The 17,394-nt window shown below is 53.6% G+C and overlaps 1 long non-coding RNA gene across 1 annotated transcript; it reads left to right on the top strand.

The window, feature by feature from the left end:
* Positions 1-5,385: 5,385 nt before the first annotated feature.
* On the top strand, positions 5,386-8,046 carry LOC134474192 (uncharacterized). Its single transcript, XR_010044855.1, has 3 exons — positions 5,386-5,857; positions 6,490-6,919; positions 7,177-8,046. It is a non-coding gene; the product is annotated as an uncharacterized LOC134474192 (long non-coding RNA).
* Positions 8,047-17,394: the final 9,348 nt, after the last annotated feature.

Below are 17,394 nucleotides of genomic sequence, written 5' to 3' on the forward strand. Positions count from 1 at the left end.
ACCCCATTTCACATTCAGGAAAAGCCCAGGCTCATTTGGTGCAGGCCACAGGATAACTCCTTTGTGACCAACTCTGAGTCACCTGGTTAGGAACACACCCCAGGTCTGATACCCCATGGGGGACCCAGGGGGTCCTCCCAGCAGTGCAAGCTGATCGACACTGCGGAGCTCTTCAGAGGATCGTAGAGTCCCACCTACCATGCCACAGTAATAAAAAAAGCACAGAGATTCAAGCCACTCCCTTTACAGAGGGTTCTGGGTATCAGCGGGATGGGTTCCAGCGTCCCAGTGGATACCAGACTTCGAGGAGCCTCCAGACCCTTTGTGACACGCGGAACCCATGCACATCCACTCTCACGATATGGTACGTAGCACCTTGGAAGTGCTATGTACATAATTGTGGTACTGAGTTTTGTGGGGATTCATGACCAGAAATGGAAAATCTGCACATGCTTAATGCAGAGGCCATCTTTTAACACTTATTTTGGCTCAAGACTGGATGATACAGAGAACCAAGGATAAAAGCTACCAGGGAAATCAGAAGCCGGAGGGAAAAATATGAATTTTTCACCCTTGCAAGGAAAGCTGGCCGCTTGTATACAGGAAGAATTAGATGGGTCTCCTCAGGCGTCACATGCCTGGGGAATGTGGGCAGGTTAAATATAAATGATTCAACATACATGTGAGGGCTGAAACTGCCCCATGAATTAAACATGTGCAGAGTACCTCTGTGATCTCCAGGTAGAGGTGGGACTGGTTAAGGTCTTTTACAAAACATAACCCTCAGGACCACTTGCTGTTGGGTTTGCCTGCGTCAGAATTAGAGTGGACTCCCAGACAAGAGCAGATGTCAGGCTGTGATGCATTTTCAGCAGGACTGTGGCAGGGACTGCTCTCTGGAGCACAAGAGAGACTCAGAAACCAATTAGGGCTGCTTGCAGAACACGATGGGCCCTTCGAAGGAGAAAAGCTGCTAGGCCAGCCAGCGGGTGAAGAGACGCTGTATTCCAGTGGTGATCTGGGGTGAAAACGCAAAGATAATAATGAAATAGCAGTTTTGTAAAGAAAAACCTAGCTGGTAACACAAGTACGGGAGAGAAGTGAGGAAGGCAGGTCAGTGCTTTGCTCTTGGGGTCCCACGGGGACAGCTGGTCTGTGTGTCTTTCCTTCTCAGTGCTGAGTATGAACCCAGGGCCTAATGCATGCCAGGCAGTGCTCTGCCCACCCAGCCTGCGTGGCTCTCGCCTCTGCAGCCTCCCTTTTTCCTACACATGCAAGGGGAGGCCTGGGCCCGTAAAGGGGACCCCAGAGAGGCTCCTCTCTGTCTGCAGCTTGGTGCAGGCGGGTGACGGTTCCCATGTGTTTGCCCCGGGGCACCAGTGATAACGGAAAGATGCAGAACATGGAATTTGTGAACTTGTCGAAATCCCCGAAGCACACACTGCAACAAGCTATGCGGACAGATTTGTAAGGCATATTGTTGAATGAAAAAAGTAAGAAACAGGAGCTGCAGAGCACAACAAAACATACTTACAGCGGAAGCCACGCTTACACACAGAAACAAGAGCTCTGCCTGTCGCAGCACACATCCAAGAGTGCAGACGAAGCCTGCAGGTGGGCTCCCTGGGGCCTGGGTTTGCACAATTCAGTGTTCTAGGTGCTTGATAATTATATGCCAGGAAATAGGGGTAAGAGGAGCAAACCCACCTGTCTGAAACCAAGAGGCATCCTGAAAAACTACAGGAAAGAGGCAACTGAAGATGGGGAGTAGCTGGCTCCAGAGGTCGTGGGGACAGCCCCCAGGAGGCGCTTTGTCCTCCCAGGTCCTTATGTCACACTCGGGGACAATGGGGTCCTCCCAAAGCTCAAGGCCTGCAGTCCTACACTGAGGACCGCAGCGACTGTCTGGCTCTGAGCACAGACAGGACACTGTCCAGCCCGGGTGACTGTGGTGGGAATCCAGGGCTGGGCTGGGGTCCCTTGGACATGGGCTGTTGTCCTGCCTGGCTCAGATGCAGCCTGCCACTGGCTTCTCTGTAATTCAGGAGTTCTACGACTTGATAATGGGCTGGAGAGAACAGAAGGTTCTGACAAGCTTTCGCCCGATCCTCAATCTCTTGAAGTGGGCCATTACCGAAGACACTCGCGAAAGCTCATGTCCAAGAGAATGCGTCGCGGTGACAGCCGCCCACCAGCTCTCAGGAGGTGGCTGTCAGATCCCCGCAATCTCTGGACATGAAAAAGAGGCTTCGTGAGCATCCGCGGTAATGGAATCCGTCACACCCGCGGGCCGAGGCGCGGACTAGGGCACTTGAGGATGGCATTTGGGGCGGGTGATGGCTCAGGTCCTCCCACCCGGACTGCGATAGTTTAATTTTCTGGGAAAATTGGCATCATCATGATGAATACTTGGCTGATTTCAGGGCAGATTAATGCCTCTGAGATGAAGTGTGCTCCCATTTAGCTCTCGCTGTGTCCTGCTGAGAGCCTGTCCTGATTAAGCCTTAGGTCCTGTTCTGGCCCACCACCTCTAGCCCTGGGGACCCAAAGGTGGGGGGGATGTTCTTTGAATTTTATCACCTTTGTTCTTGCTTTTCAAATGTTCTATGTTTGACTTTCATGCCTCATTAGGGGATGAATCCTGTCCCTCCTGAGGGTCCTGGGAGCTCAGGATGTCACCGTGCCTAGGTGTGGGGTCTTTGGAGGGTGACGAAGCTGAGGTGAAGTCCCACTGTCCCTCAGTCCTCCTGGCCTAGGTCCTTGTGCACACACGCGCAGGGGGGAGGCCCCAGGGAGCCACGGGGCAGGCGGCAGTTGCCCAGCCTTGAAAGAAGCCAGCCTTGTAGACACCTTGACCTTGGACTTCTGGCCTCTGGGTCTATGGGAAATAAAGGCCTCTGGGGGGGCCCCAGTCTCAGTGCTGCAATGTGATCTGGACTGGGCTTTTGGGACCACTGCAGGATTTCTGGGCTGCACCTGTTTTCCAGTGCAGGCCCAGAAGCTTGTCCCTGGTCCTTCTGTAGGTGTCCTGTCCTGCAGGGTAGGTTGCTGATCAGTTGCTGGCCCGTGTCTGCACTCCTGTGTGCCATGCCCTGTTTGCTCTGTGCTGCTCTGTACTCCAGTGCATCCACTGAGAAGATTGACCATGCTTGGGACTGGTGAAGACTGAATTTCCCAAAACAAGAGCAACAGAGAAGGGGTCCCAGAGTGGCCTGTGACAAACCCTCTTGGGAACATGTCTCTTTGCCCGTGGGGAGCCTGGTGTCGGATGGTCGCTCACAGCTGCGGGGAAACGCTGCGTCCAGGTCTGGCTCCCACCAGACCTTGGCGCCATGGGGACAGACGGACGCCGAGGAGCCAAGCCCATAAAGCCAGCTGCCAGCCTGTTCATGTCCCATCCTGCAGCCAGGACTCTTGTGTGGGCAGGACCCCTGTGCTTGCTGCGGCTGGACGTCGTGGGAAGGTGAGTCAGGACCGAGCGTCCCCCTGGCACGGAATCAGGGCCAAGATGGCAAACTCTGTGGCCGCTTGTTTACTGGCATCCAACGGAAATAACTCAATGAGCCATTGCACAACAGTCAGGCCTGCCAGCGTGGCAGGGGGGAGGTGCCCGGACATTGGTCCCTGCTGACCATAGTGCCTGGGGCTCAGTCTCCCCTCTGCGTCCTCCTCTTCCATGACAGTGGCCCTCTGATGGTTGTCCTGACCAACCTGCCGGAGCCAGGCATCTCCGTAATGAGCTGTGGCTCCCAGGCCTCCTGCTCCGGTCTCTGCCTGCCCTCCCCGAGGCAGCCTCACTGCCCTGTTTCTGTGTCTGGTGCTCTGGGCTCCCCTGGGCAGATGTGAGCGTGAGATAAGCAAGCTGGTCTGAATCCAGAGCTCTGAATCATGGACACAGGTTGGGCTCCCCTAGGACCCCGTCTTCCTCACTTGTCCATAGCAGTGGGTGGCTGTGCCCTGGACATGGGCAGCCCTGGAAAAGCCCCGAGTGCACAGCTGGTGCAGCTGGAGGGTCTGGGACGATTGAGATTAGTTCTGGGCCCTCATCCCTTCCACCACCGAGCTCGGGAGGGACAGCACGTGGCCCCTGTTGGGGGAAGCTCTGCTGCTCTGCTCTGCTCTGCAGAGCAGGCTGATGGTAGCCACTGGGAAGGGGCCAGGATCTGGGGATGGAGAGAGCTGGGTAGTGGCTACAGGGGCAGAGGGTCCCCAGTGCTGCATGACAGATGATCACTGTGGACAGGTCCCCTGCAGACCATGTCCCTGGCTTTGTCCAGAAGTGGAAACGGAGGCAGTAAGCGAGACAGGCCAACACTCCATGCATAGAAGTAGAGAGGGCTCCTTGTCCGTCGTCCTTCTGCCCAGGGGATCTGCCTGTCATCCTGGCAGGGCTTCCTGCCACTGAGAGGATGTAGGGACAAGGAGGGACACATTCTCACTCTCATTCTTAATTCTGCCTCCCACCTCCTTCACATGCCTGGGCTCGTCCTCATCTCTGAGGTGACTTCCCCCCCTGTCTACCTGCCAGGGGCTACCATGCCACTTCCTTCCCAAGGCCTACCTTTGGGGGCAGGCAGAGAGATGACCCAGGGTCAGCTGCTTCCTGGGGCCCTTGTCTGTCCAGGAACACGGGCTGGGAGAAGAGCTGGGCGGGACTCGGGGTAAGCCTTCTGCATCAGCCTCTCCCAGTGCGGCAGTCCCCAGAGCCCAGCTGACAGTGGTAGCACTTGAGGTCTGCTTTGTGCTTGGGCCCTCTGCAGCCTCCTCTGACCTTGGGCTGTGGGGAGTCAGCTGTGGCGCCCCAGGGTGCTCTGGGCAGCCAGTCTGCCCACTTGGTAACACTTCCTGCTTCCTGAAAGACTGTGTGCATTGCACCTCAAGGTGGAGCCGGGCAAGCCTGCCCTGGTGCCCAGCACACGCATTGCACTACAGGTGCTCAGCCAGGTGCCCAGCCAGGTGCCCAGCCAGGGCTGGGTCCTCGCAGCCTGAGGCCTGCACCTGGCCAGGCCCTGCAGAGAGGAGGAGGGGTGACCGGTCCCCTCCCACACGGCCTGTCTGGAAGTCTCCCAGCTGCCAGTTACTGTGACCAGGGCATGGAGTCCCTTGTGCCCAAGGACAGGGCATGGTGGGGGGCTCCCTAGACGGAGAGGAGGCCAGCACTTCTGATCCAGCCTCCTGCTTTGCTCTGTGGTTATGCAAAGCATGGCTTTAAAGAGAACTTATTTTTCCAAATTTCAGAACAAAGAACACAATGTTTAGGAAGAAAGCACACTGCTTACATTTGAAAAAAATTAGCAGCATTATATAATGAAAGACACTTTCAAGTGTTGACTCACCCCGGGCTGACATACATCTTTGACTGGCTTGTGAGATACTCATAAAATTACATCCTGTTAATTTAAGGCTTCTTATGCTAATTTTCCGTCAATTTTATTTGCCTAAGAAATTTATTGGTGGCCTCCAGGGTAACAGCTGGGCTTGGTCCAAAGATGAGGGATCCTTGCTAAAAACACCATGCGAAGAGGAGAAGAGAGCTTGGAGTCAGGGCCGGAGGACGGGAGGGCAGAGTTAGCGGGGGTTGCTGGCCAGGACTCCTGGATCTGAGGCCCTGCAGAGGACAGGGCAGCTGGGTTGGGCAGCTCCCCTGCAGGGAGTCTGGTAAAGGTTTCCTGAAGCCTCCGCTGCTGGATGCACTCGATTTACTGTGGCCAGGAGGAGGCTGCTCCGGAGAAGAGTGTCGGGGCGATGTGTGAATTTATAGAACAGCAGGAGGAGGCCGCTTGTGTAAGCTGGCGTCCATCTCTTTGGGCAGAGGCCTGAATTTCTGTTTGGGGTCTGGGCTGGGCTGCATGCACAGGTGAGCTCCTGGTGCTGTCTGACCCTGGCTTATTGTCTTTGTTGTTGCTGCCGTGAATTCCCTGGAAGGAACCCCAGATTTGACTCCATGTTTGTGCTTTGCATCATGACCCACAGACCCCGTAGGCCACAGTCCTGCCCATGGGGAGAGGGTGGCTACTCCAACTGGACCCTCTGTGGCTGTGTCAGTGCCAGCCACCTCTACCAGGTCCAGGCTGCTCCTGTCCTCTTGGGTGAACCCTCACGGTTGCACAAAGCCCTGTGTGGCCCTCAGTGGCTCTTTCTCATCTTTCTATGTTCTCCAGTTCCCTTTCTGTCCACTGCTGGCCTCTTCCCCCACGGGCCGGGCCTGTGCTCCAGATGCCCAGGTTTGGGGACCTGCTCCACCTGTCCATGGAGAGCCCAAGTGTCCCTGCTGGGTGGCCCGGGTCACTGTGGCTCCTGTCTGCTTTGTCCCCTCCCTCAACCCTCAGTATTCCCGCCTGGGCTCGCGCTGGCCTTTGCTTTAGGGAGCTGGTATGTCTGGTGTTTGTATTCTGTCCCCTCTTGGGCTTCTGTATGTCTGCCTATCTGCTCCTTTTCCTGAGCTGCTGCTCTGCACTGAGTTCTTTTCCTTGTCCTTTTGCTGTTTAGGCAGCCCAGGCTGGCTTTGAACTCACGATGACCCTATTGCCTCAGCCTCCCAAATGCTAGAAGCACCGGCGTTTGCCACCATAACCAACTGTGCCAGATTCTGAGGCCCATGAGTGTACAGAGGATAACAGGACTTGAACCCAGACCTCAAAGGATTGGCCTGCAGATGGGGAAACTGAGGGCTGGAGCTGGGAGGAGACTCGTCCCTGATAGACCGACCCTGTCCTGCAGAGAGCCGGCCTCATCCAGATTTCAGGTCTAGAGGGGCGCACGGGGCCGATCCCTGAGGCACAAAGCACCGCTGGGCAGCTGACGTCTGGGCAATGGAGGGAAAGTCGATAGCCCCTGTGGGGTGTGGAGTCAGTGCCCACTCCATCCAGGGGATGCAGGTGGTGCGGATTGGAGTTGGAGAACTCACCTGGCCCTTGGGGTAAGGCGGTCGCATCCTACTTGTGCCATGGTCGTGGGTGTCCTGGCAGAGATGGGGGGACTGGAGGTCCTGGAAACATGAGGTGGGGTGGGGGGCTACAGGGGAGCCTGAGGGAGGGAGAGTGGGAGGGGATGGAGCTGGGAGGTTAGGAGCTGAGAGCACACCTGGGAGACCATGTGGGCGGCCACCCGGGGAAGTCACTAGTTGACGTGTGCCCTGGTGCAGCCGTGAGGGCAATAGTCTGGGCTCCTCTCCAGGTGTGGATGGAAGCCGCTCCAGGGACAGCGGGCTTTGGGGGCCTACAGTGGGTAGTAGTACCCATGTCACCTGAGACAGAGCACAGGAGGAGGCAGGAGGCCTGTAATCCCAACACCCTGGGAGGCTGAAGCAGGAAGGCCTCAAGTTCAAGGCTAGTGTGAGCAACTTACTTGTCTGAGAACTTGTCTCAAAATAAAGAAGTAAAAAATAAAGAAAGATGTCTGGGGAACAGCTCAGTGAAGGCCCTTGTTCAATTCCTTGTACTGTAAACAACAACAACAGCAAAAGCAAAGCAAAAAACCAAGAGTCAGTCAAAAGGGATCAAAGGTTTACCAGTAACTACAAAATATTCAGGAAAGAAAATGCAAGGGACCATCTTTGGGACCTAAGAGCCTGGTGAAGAGTTCTTAGAGGTGGCATCAAAAGCACAATTCCTGAAAGAAAACATAGGCCAAAAGTAAGAACCTTCACGCTGTGCAGAGTTCAGAGAAGAGGAGCGACCGGTGGCCGGAAGTCCCCTCGAGGGTGGTGTGCGCAGCCCGTCTGGGACACGCGGGGGTGTGGCCAGCGCGGAGCAGTCCTGTCCCCTGTGTGCAGCTCAGTGAGGGCTGGGGGAAGACGAGACATGTCCATGGGGCAACGGAACTGAACTGAACGGCATGGCGGCTGGGGATGGGTCCAGCTGGGAGAGAACCCCCATCCACTCCTGCAGAGCAGGGCAGAGTGGACCAAAGCAAAAGGAAACCTTGTCCTCACAGCCAAGGCTGGCTGGACACAGAGAAGCTGACGTCCCCTGTGTGACCCGTGGGCCTGGGGAACTACTCTGGAAAAGTTTGGCAGTTTCTTTTAAAAACCAGCTTTGCATTTGACCTAGCAGTTACACTCCTGGGAATTATTCCCAGGGGAACAAAGTCTTCTGTTTCACCCCAAATGTGTGCATATGAGTTCATGGTAGTTTCCTGGGCGGTGTCCCGAGACTAGAAACCCAGGGGCCGCCCGGGGTGAGTGATTAACCACGGTGCATCCACATGTTGGAATACCAGTCAGCCGTGAAAAGGATGCATTGTGGGTGTTTGGGAAACAAATGGATCTCAGGAACGCTGGGCACGAGGGAAGGCCAGTCTTGGACAGTTCTGTGTAACTGTGTAACCCAAAATTACAGAAGCAGAGTATTTGTTGCTAGGGTTAGTGGTTAAATGGGAGACCCTGGGAGCAGGAAACCTCTCTGCATTATCATGCGGTGGTTACCCATGTGACAAAACTGTGTGGAACGAAACACACGAAACACACACACGTGCACACACATAGGATGTGTGCCTTGTAGACCAAATGTCTGCACTGTCCCAAAACCATCTGCTGAAGCTCCGCCCAGGGGCAGAGCTGGAGGTGGGAGACGCCTGGGCCATGGTGGCTGGTGGCATCCCGGGAGGCACGAGAGAGATGACCTCCCTGTCCCGAGGACACAGAGAGGCAGGGCGCAGCCAGCCAGGGTCTGGGTCTTGGGCGTGCAGGTTGTTTCAGCCACAGGAGCCCCGAGGGCTGCAGAGCAGGCTAGAACTGATGGCAGCCAGGGCGGTGGCAAGGGAGGTCTGCGGTCTCCGCGTGGCCGCCACACGGCTGCTTTACCGGATGCTGCTGTGGGGACGGCGGTGTGTGGAGCGCGGAGCTGCTCCACGCTGTGAGCAGAGGAGGAAGTGTGGGGACAGAGGCCAGGGGCGCCCAGGTGGTCCCGGGAGGGAGGAGCTGCAGACGTCTCTGGAGGGCAGGTCTCGGTCCACAGTCTCTGCAGAGCAGCCAGGCCAGGCTCTGTGGGGTGAACGGCAGCAGGAGGAGGGGTGGCCGGGAGCAGGGGCGGCAGGCAGTGGATATGCGTGCGTGCGTGGCTGGTGGCTGCAAGGGGCAGGTGGGAACCTGCGGGATCCCCACGGCCTTGGGAAACCCTGCCCAGCAGAGCTGCACCCTGCACACCTGCAGAACCAGGGTGCGGTGGGGTGGGGGTGGGGCCTTCCGGCCTTCTCGGAACCCAACCTGGGCTTCCCGGCAGAAAGAAGTAACTCAACAATCTTGCTTTGCACATTAGGAGCTGTGCACAGCCCACTCCTCCCAAGTTACATGAGGACACAATTTATCTTTAGCCCGAAGCCACCTGCTTGGTAATCTGTCTCAGTGTACCCGATTGATCCCGCCAGCCTGCCATCGGCTGCAAAAGCGGCCGGCGTTATTTAAAGCAGTCAGCCGCGCGGACAGCCTGGCCAGGACGGGGCGTCCAGCGTGGGCCCGCACGCAGGGCGGTGGCCCTCAGGCCCCCAGGTCCCGAAGGGTCCGGCACCCGCCCCAGCACCGGTACCGGTGCCAGAAGGCAGCATCTGAGCCCCAGAGGCAGAGCTGCACCCAGATTGTTGATGAGAATTTTGTCCCGGGTGGTCACTAAAGCCACCCTTTGTGTTGGCAGTGGGCTGTCTCGCAGGCAGACTTGAATGGATGTACCAGAAAGCACGAATTCTCTTCCTGCCCTGGGAGGACGTGGAAGCAGAGCGGAGACGTGCTTCAGGCCCCTGCGCTGAGTCGCTCTAAACTCTCCTGAGGGTCCCCCCACAGGGTGTCACCCACTTCATCTGCCTGGATCTCTGGCCGCTCTCCCCTCCCGTCCCTCCCCCACTCCGGGACACATGGAACCCACACAGGGGTCAGGGCTGGCTAGAACACCCGTGGCCAGATGGTCTGAGTTAGAGGAGATGTGAACACGGATGCACTGAAGCCCCTGAATGATATACTTGAAAAGGGTTTGCGTGCGCTTACTGCTTGGCAGCCCCGAGGAGCCACCAAACAGCACGAGTGGGGCGGGCCGGAGCTGGGTCAGGCAGAGCTGCTTGGGAAGCCACTGCAGGAGGGCCAGCCGGGGTGAGGGGGTCAGGGCAAGCTGGGCACTGTTGCGTGAAAGCCCGAGCTTCCCTGGGGCCCCCATGCAGTTGGAATAGAGCAAACCAGACGCCCCCAAGAGGTGCTCGGAATTTCACTGCCTTGTTCTTTTGATTTTTTTTTTTTTTTTTTTTGCATTGTGGTAATGGAACATAACAAAAACGTTGCCATTTAAACCATTTAAAGCATATAATTCAGGGGCTTAAATACATTTGCATTGGTGTGCAACCATCTCCACCATCTGGTTCTGAAAGTTTTTCATTATCCAGATGAAAGCCCGTTCTCATTAGCACCGCTCCCCACTCTCCCCTCCCTGCCTGGCAACCAGCAGTCTGCTCTGTCTCTAGGGATTTGCCTAATCTGGACATTTTGTATTAATGGCTTTGTGCAATCTGTGCTCCTTGTGAATGGCTTGCTTTGCTCGGCCCCCTGTTGTCAAGGCTCATCTCCGCTGCAGCCTGTGTCAGAGCTCCATTCCTTTTTATGGCAGAGTAGTATTCCACGGGCGATGGCTAGACAGCATTTGTTTATCCATCCACTGGCCGAGCCGTCTACAGCATTGAGAGGTGGGCTCATCCTCCGAGGGTGTGAGGACATTGGCTACAGGAAGCAGGGACTTTGGGTGACATGGGTGGCTGTACCCCAAGGCTTAGCACAGTAGCTGGCAGGGTGGTGCTCGGCAAATCTCTGTGAAAGGCTGGATGGACGGGTGGACGGGTGGACGGGTGGACGGCCAAGGTCGATGGGAACAACGGCAACGTTTATGATCTGAGCTCCCAAGGCCAGGAGGTGACAGCTGCCAGGCCGCTCCCTGTTGCCACTGCTGGAGGAAAGAACAAAGGCTTCGCTCTGGAGCTGGAGCGGGAAGCCGGGCGGATCCGCTCCCGCCACACATGGGCTTCATTACCGAGGAAGCCGAGTTCCCTTCCGTCCCTGCCGGCACTTGGTGGCTTAAAACAGAGTGACTAACCGCTGCTCGGTCTCGAAGGCCGAAGTCTGACACGAGTGTCACAGAACCGAGAGGCTGTGAGCAGAGCTGAGTCCCCCGCCCCGGGCTCTCGGGGGGGCTCCGTGCCCCACCTCTTCCAGCCTCTAGAGCTGCCTGGAGGCCTTGGCCTCGGGCGTTTTCATATTCAAAGCCCACGAGGACGAGCATCTCTCCAGCCTTTCTTCCACCTGCAGCTTCCTTTCTTTTCTTTTTCAATTCTTTCATTCTTCCTTTTTTGTTTTATTTTGTTTTGGTTTTTTGTTTTGTGAGACAGCGTCTCACTATGCAGTCCAGACTGGCCTTGCACTTACTGTGTAGCTCAGACTGGCCGTGAGCTCGAAATGATCCTCCTGCATCAGCCTCCCAAGTGCGGGGCTGCAGGGATGCACCACCACACCTGGCCCATACATCTCTCCAGCTCCTCTGTCATGCCCACAGGATTTGAGTGGAAAACAAATACTTCAGGACATTTAAAAAATCCAATGAGTCTCACATATTTTGAATCAGTCTTTTTAGGCCTCTGGGACATGTAATTAATGTAGCTACTCACTTAAAAATTAAGTAAAAAAAGTGGGGGATCGGGGTGCACGGTGTGTCAGCGAGGCCACAAGGGCTTGTCCTTTGCCTTCAGGAAGCACCTTTCCAGAGAGGCAGCTGCAGAAGCGGCAACCTGCAGCCCTTGGATGACTGAGACAGAGCCCCCGTCTCCCTGTGTTCATGGCTGAGCTGCTTCTGCACTGTGAGCAGCCAGCAGATGCGGGTTACTGCTGCTCTCTGTCCAGGACAGGGCTGAGATGCTCCTGGGGATCGCTGAGCTCCCAGCCTGGAGCCTGACTCCCCTCGTCAATGTAGGCCTCTCCTGTGGGCCTCACAGACCCGCCTGGGAGGACTCAGTTCTGAGCAGACCCATGCCCACTGGTAGTCCAAAAGGTGTCTTTCAAAGGGTGGAGCACCCCGTGGCAAGGCTAGGCTGTTCGAGCGGGGTCACGGGCCTGGTTGTCTGCCTAGGACTCTCTGCGTACCCAGCTGGTTGGCACCTGAGGAAGAGCCAGGGGCAGCAGTGCCAGGGTCACAAGCACGTGTGCCTCCTGCTAAGCCTGGTGAACATAGATAGGAGGCAGGTGGGGTGAGCCGGGGCTCGCAGGTACAGAGAATGGGGGTCCCATCAGCAGAGGGGCTGCATAGCTGCCACAAGGGGTCTTCATGCTGTGAGCCTGGCGTGGGTGTCCCACACCTCTTTCCCCAGGTGAGCGTCCCTGCCTTCCTGTACTGGGCTGGGACAGACTCAGTGGCTGAGTGGGTGCTTGTCATGCATGAATCCATGGGCTCCGTGCACTCAGAAAGAAAGTGAAAAAGGTGTGTGTGTGGGGGGGGAAGGACGGAAGGAAGGAAGGAAGGAAGGAAGGAAGGAAGGAAGGAAGGAAGGAAACCAAGCATCTGGCCAGCAGCTCAAGGATAAGAAGCAGACGAGTTTTCGCTGCCCTCCTGAACTTGGTCTAAGCAGAACCCCGTGGGCAGGTGCTGTGTGGAGTCCACGATGGCAGCCTTTGCTCACTGATTTCTTTATTCATCCTCAAGGGCTTCTTGCAGGCAGCTGGTGCAGCACAGCCAGTGGGTGCTCGCCGAGGACGAGGTCCCTCCAGGCAGTTAAAATGTCAGGGAAAATGTCAAATGCCGCCCGCAGAGGGGTGCGCAGACATAGACCTTTTGAATCGCTGTGGAAACAGTTCATTTGTGGAGAACAGACAGTCCGGCTGAAGTCGCGTATGTGAAACTTTATAGTGGACACCCCAGGGGCAGAGGCGGTCTGCGGAGGTGTTTCTCCTTGAATGCACTGACCGTGCATTGCACATCTGTTAGGGCCCAGAAGTGGGGTTTCTCAAAGGATGCAGGTGCAGGCGGCATAGCGCTGGGTCTAGAAAGCTCATGTGTAGTTGGGAAGGAAAAAGATCATGGTGTGAGCTTCTGATGCCCAGTTGCGTACCACCCACTCACCCAGCTGCCATCCTGTGTGTCTGGAGCGTTTCTCGGTGTTGTTGGTTTGGCCTGGGCTTCTCTAGTAACTTGATAACTGAATGGCTCCTGGTGACATCTGCTTTCCCAATGACTCCCAGTGCTACTGAGGTCCATTGCACAAATGGACATATCAAGACAGGATGGAGACCCTGGCTGGACTTGGGTTCCTGCTTCCAGGGGCAGTACAACCCATAGGTCACTGGGAAACTGGCCAATTCCTGCCCTTTGGACATTATTGGTATTATGGTTTATAGCTCAGTGTCTCTTGAAAGTCTTAATGGGGTTTTGGGACAGTGATTGCATTGTGGGGGTGCTATTAGGAAGAGGGGCGTCGGGTTGGAAGAGGTGGCCACTGGTCAGGGGCTGTGATGCTGTATCTCTCGTCCTGGCTCCTCCCTTCTCTCTCTGTTTCTGGTCATCGTGAGATGAGCAGCTTTATTCTCTCACCAAGCACCAGGCCACTTGTTGTGGTTTCTTTAAATGTCCCCTAGGGCCTCTCGCAGTCGTGGGAGGTGGGCCTTTCCAAGGCGGCTGAGTCTAGTGTTTGGATTGGTTCATTGTTCAGTGCTGGGATTGGTGGATGAGTGCTGCTCCTGTCGAGGGGCGGGTGGTCTGCACACAGTGTAAGGGAGGGAAGGGAGGTGCTTTTCCGCCTTTTTTGCCTGTTTGCTCTTGTTGCTTTTGGCCGCCATGAATAGCTGCCCCTGTGCCATGCCACACTGCCTCGGAGCCAGTTAAGTATGGACTAAAACTTCCACAAACTGTGAGCTAAATAAACCCTTCTTTCCTTCATTTTGGGCATCAGGTATTTTGTCTCAGCAATGAGAGAAAAGTAACCAAGACATTGCTTCTGCCTAGGGCCAGCCAACCATGCAAGGACTGAAATCCTAAAACTCACCTCTCCTTTTCTAAGTTGTGGGCATCAGGCATTTTATCCCAGCACCAAGGACAGTGACCAAGATGGTCAGATCCCTTCAGGGTGTTTTCCTCTTGGATTTGGCTCTCACAGCAATGGTGCCATCTTTTCTGCTTAGTGATGTGATCGACTCAGGAAAAAGCATCATGGAATTAATTTAGTCATCGATTAAAAGTTTGCAACACACACTTTCTCTTAAATAAATGGAGATGGCAGGGATGGACAAAGGAAGTATTATGGGTTGCATTGGGTCTCTGCCCAAAATAAAGACTTTATAAAGTCCTAACCCCCATGATGTTAGGATGTGACTTTATTTGGAAAGAGGCTGAGGTGGATATGATTAATTAAAGTGAGTTGGATCCTGGAGCAGAAGAGGGTGGACTCTTCTCCGATGATGACAAGTGTCCTTGTGAGAGGAGACACAGCTGGGTCCTGTGGTGACAGAGCCAGCCACTGCAGTGATCCAGTGCAGGCCAGGAGCCAACAGCCTGAGGACTGTGGCCCCACACACAAATGACAAGAGGCAAGGAAGGCCACATGGACCTTCCTGTGAGCTTGGACTTCTGATGTCTGACCTGGACATGATATCTTTTGTTTTCAGTCACTCAGGTGGTAGATTTTGTAGAAAACCAGTGCAGAGGGGCTTGGAACCGGCATCCCTAGGCCCAGGAAGCCTGGAGGCCACTTGGTGTGGATCTGGAAAGTTTCGTATGCATGGTGTTCTGCGGATTTAACCCAGAGAGACTCTACCTCTGAGCCACATCCTGGCCTCTTAGTTTTATGTTTTATTAGCACACCCTTGCCTGTTGATCTTGCTAAGTTGCCCAGGAAGGACTAAACTTTGCATTCTCTTGCCTCAGCCTCTGGAGTAGTTGGGATTACAGATCTGTTATGGATTAAGAACTGCTGGTCAACTTAACGCCAGCTGGATTACATCAGCAGGGCACTGAGCAAAGATGTCCCACCTGAGGAAAGTTGCCATCATAAATAGAGATGTGGAGAAGGAGAAGCTATTGTGTTGAGGTGTTGAGGCATTCTGGGTTCTTCTACAAGTTGCTGTTTGAGCCATTGGTTCTCCTAGAGAAGCTTTGGTCCTCACGTCGAACATTACTTCCTGGCTCCAGAGGGGAAGATGTGTGCTGCTTGGTCTCCAGGATGAACTCATCACTCTGGCTTCCTGGTATGTATTCAACTGTGCTTGTCGTTCGAGGAGCTCGGGGCCTCCATGTCACTGAGGATGGCTGTGGTGCTTTTCAGGGCAGCCCTGGTCCTTGTTTTGAGGGTGACTTCTCAGCTCCAGTGTAGAACACTCAGCCTACCAGCACAGCTCCTTCACCCTGATGGCATAGACTTTCTAGCTTCCACTGCTGACCTTTGGGCCTTCCTGGCATGGATCTGTAAAAGAGACTGGCATGAGTCCTTCTTGTGGGCTCTGGACCTCCAGTTGGATTGGTGGGAGGCATTGTCATGGGCTCTGGGTCTTCATCTGTTCTCATGTGGGACATTGCTGTGGGATTCAGGCTCTTAACAAAATATTCTATGTCTTTCGTGTTGCAGATAAATTTCTTGCATTTTATTGTGTTAACTCTGGATGACCATTATAAATCAACATTATAACCTCCATGTCCTGATTCTAATTGTTCTCTTCACAACCCTTGGCTATGACAAGATCTGTCTGTCTGACTACCACTCCTGATGACTTCTTCACCCTTTTCTTTGGGGTAAGAGATGGCCCTGCTTCTCTGTACTTGAAGCAACCCCTTGGGCTGACTGGAGACCCAGGCGGCTCTTTACAGCCAGAGCAGGAGCTGTTGCCCATTCATTCCCTTCCATTAGTAGGGTCTCCCAAAGTACTCTGGACCCCAAAGTATAGACCCAAGCTTGTTAGACCCGTGGCATCCATTACTGATCTTTCTGCCAGCTGTCGAAGCTCTGGATCTGTCTCCTATGCCTACTGTACATTCTGTGGACTGTGTCCTTCAGGTCCATTCCTAGGGAACCCTGGTGATCTATCCTAGTGAGGCCAAAGACAGAACCAAAGAAGGTCCAGGAAGGTCAGAAGCAGCTCAATACCATGCAGGTGACCTCAGGTTTTGGTCAGAACTTCATTGTTTGGGACTCTGATCACATTACGTTTGGGTAATAAATGGACTGACTTAAAGTGATTATGATCTCTGAATTTCATCAATCATAAGATTGACTGGCCTCAGTGGAAAGCTGGAGACAGTGAGAATGCCATAAAAACCTCTTTATAGACATAATGGTGGAAAGCTTCCCAAACATGGGCGAAGAATTCAGTCTATAAATAAATGAAGCATTAGAATTCTAAACAGCCATGATAAAATAAATCCAAATCAAGGTATATCATAATTAGAGCTCCAGAAATTCATCACAAGAACAGAATATTAGAAGCAGGTAGAGAAAAGAAATAAATGACCTATAAAGGAAAGCCCATCAGAATCACAGATGACCTTTCAACAAAAATCATCAAATCAAGGAGAGCTTGGAGTGTGGTATTTCAAGCCCTAAAAAAAAACCTTCAACCCAGATTGACGTACCTCACAAAACTATCTTTTAAGATACTATCATGACAAAGAACAACTGAAGAAAGTCCTGACCACCAAGCCAGCTCTTCAGAATGCTGTGAAGGATGTATTAGAAAGAAAAAACTCAGGCCACAAGCACCAGCACGCCAATAGAAAGAAACCACCAGACAAGGCCAGCAATTCAACAGAACCAACAACAGGAAAATAATGAGAAAGATAAGATAACACATGTCTGTTGTAAATGGGTCTCAACTCACCAATCAAAACAAACAGACTGGCATAATGGATCAGGAAGCAAGATCCAACAAGATGCTGCCTAAAAGAAACACATTTAACTCAAAAAGAAATTCAGAGACTTAAATTCAAAAGATAGAAAATGATACTACATGCAACAGTAACTCAGAAGGCAGCAGGTGTATAAAAATGTATGCCCCAAACACCAGTTCACCCAACTACATAAAACAAATATTAATGAACACGAAGAATCAAATATGTACTAATGCAATTGTAATGGGGAACCTTAATACCCAACTGTTACAATTTTATGGATCAGCTACCCAAAAATTTAACAAAGAAATATCAGAATTAAACCAAGCCTGTGAACACATGGACTTGATAGATGTCTACAGAGTGTTCCACACAACAACCACAGAATACACATCCTTCTCAGCTACACATGGGTGTTCTTCAGAATAAATCACATAGCAGCCCATAGAACATGCTTAAGTAAATGCAGAGGGACTGAAATTATCCCATGTATATTATCTGACCATAGTGCAATGAAATTGGAAATCAATGCTCAAAGAAACCACAAAACTCCATAAACACATGG

Source organism: Cavia porcellus, unplaced genomic scaffold (assembly GCF_034190915.1).
Source record: "Cavia porcellus strain 051 isolate PalLab524CR breed Dunkin Hartley unplaced genomic scaffold, mCavPor4.1 scaffold_31, whole genome shotgun sequence".
Taxonomy (NCBI): Eukaryota; Metazoa; Chordata; class Mammalia; order Rodentia; family Caviidae; genus Cavia; species Cavia porcellus.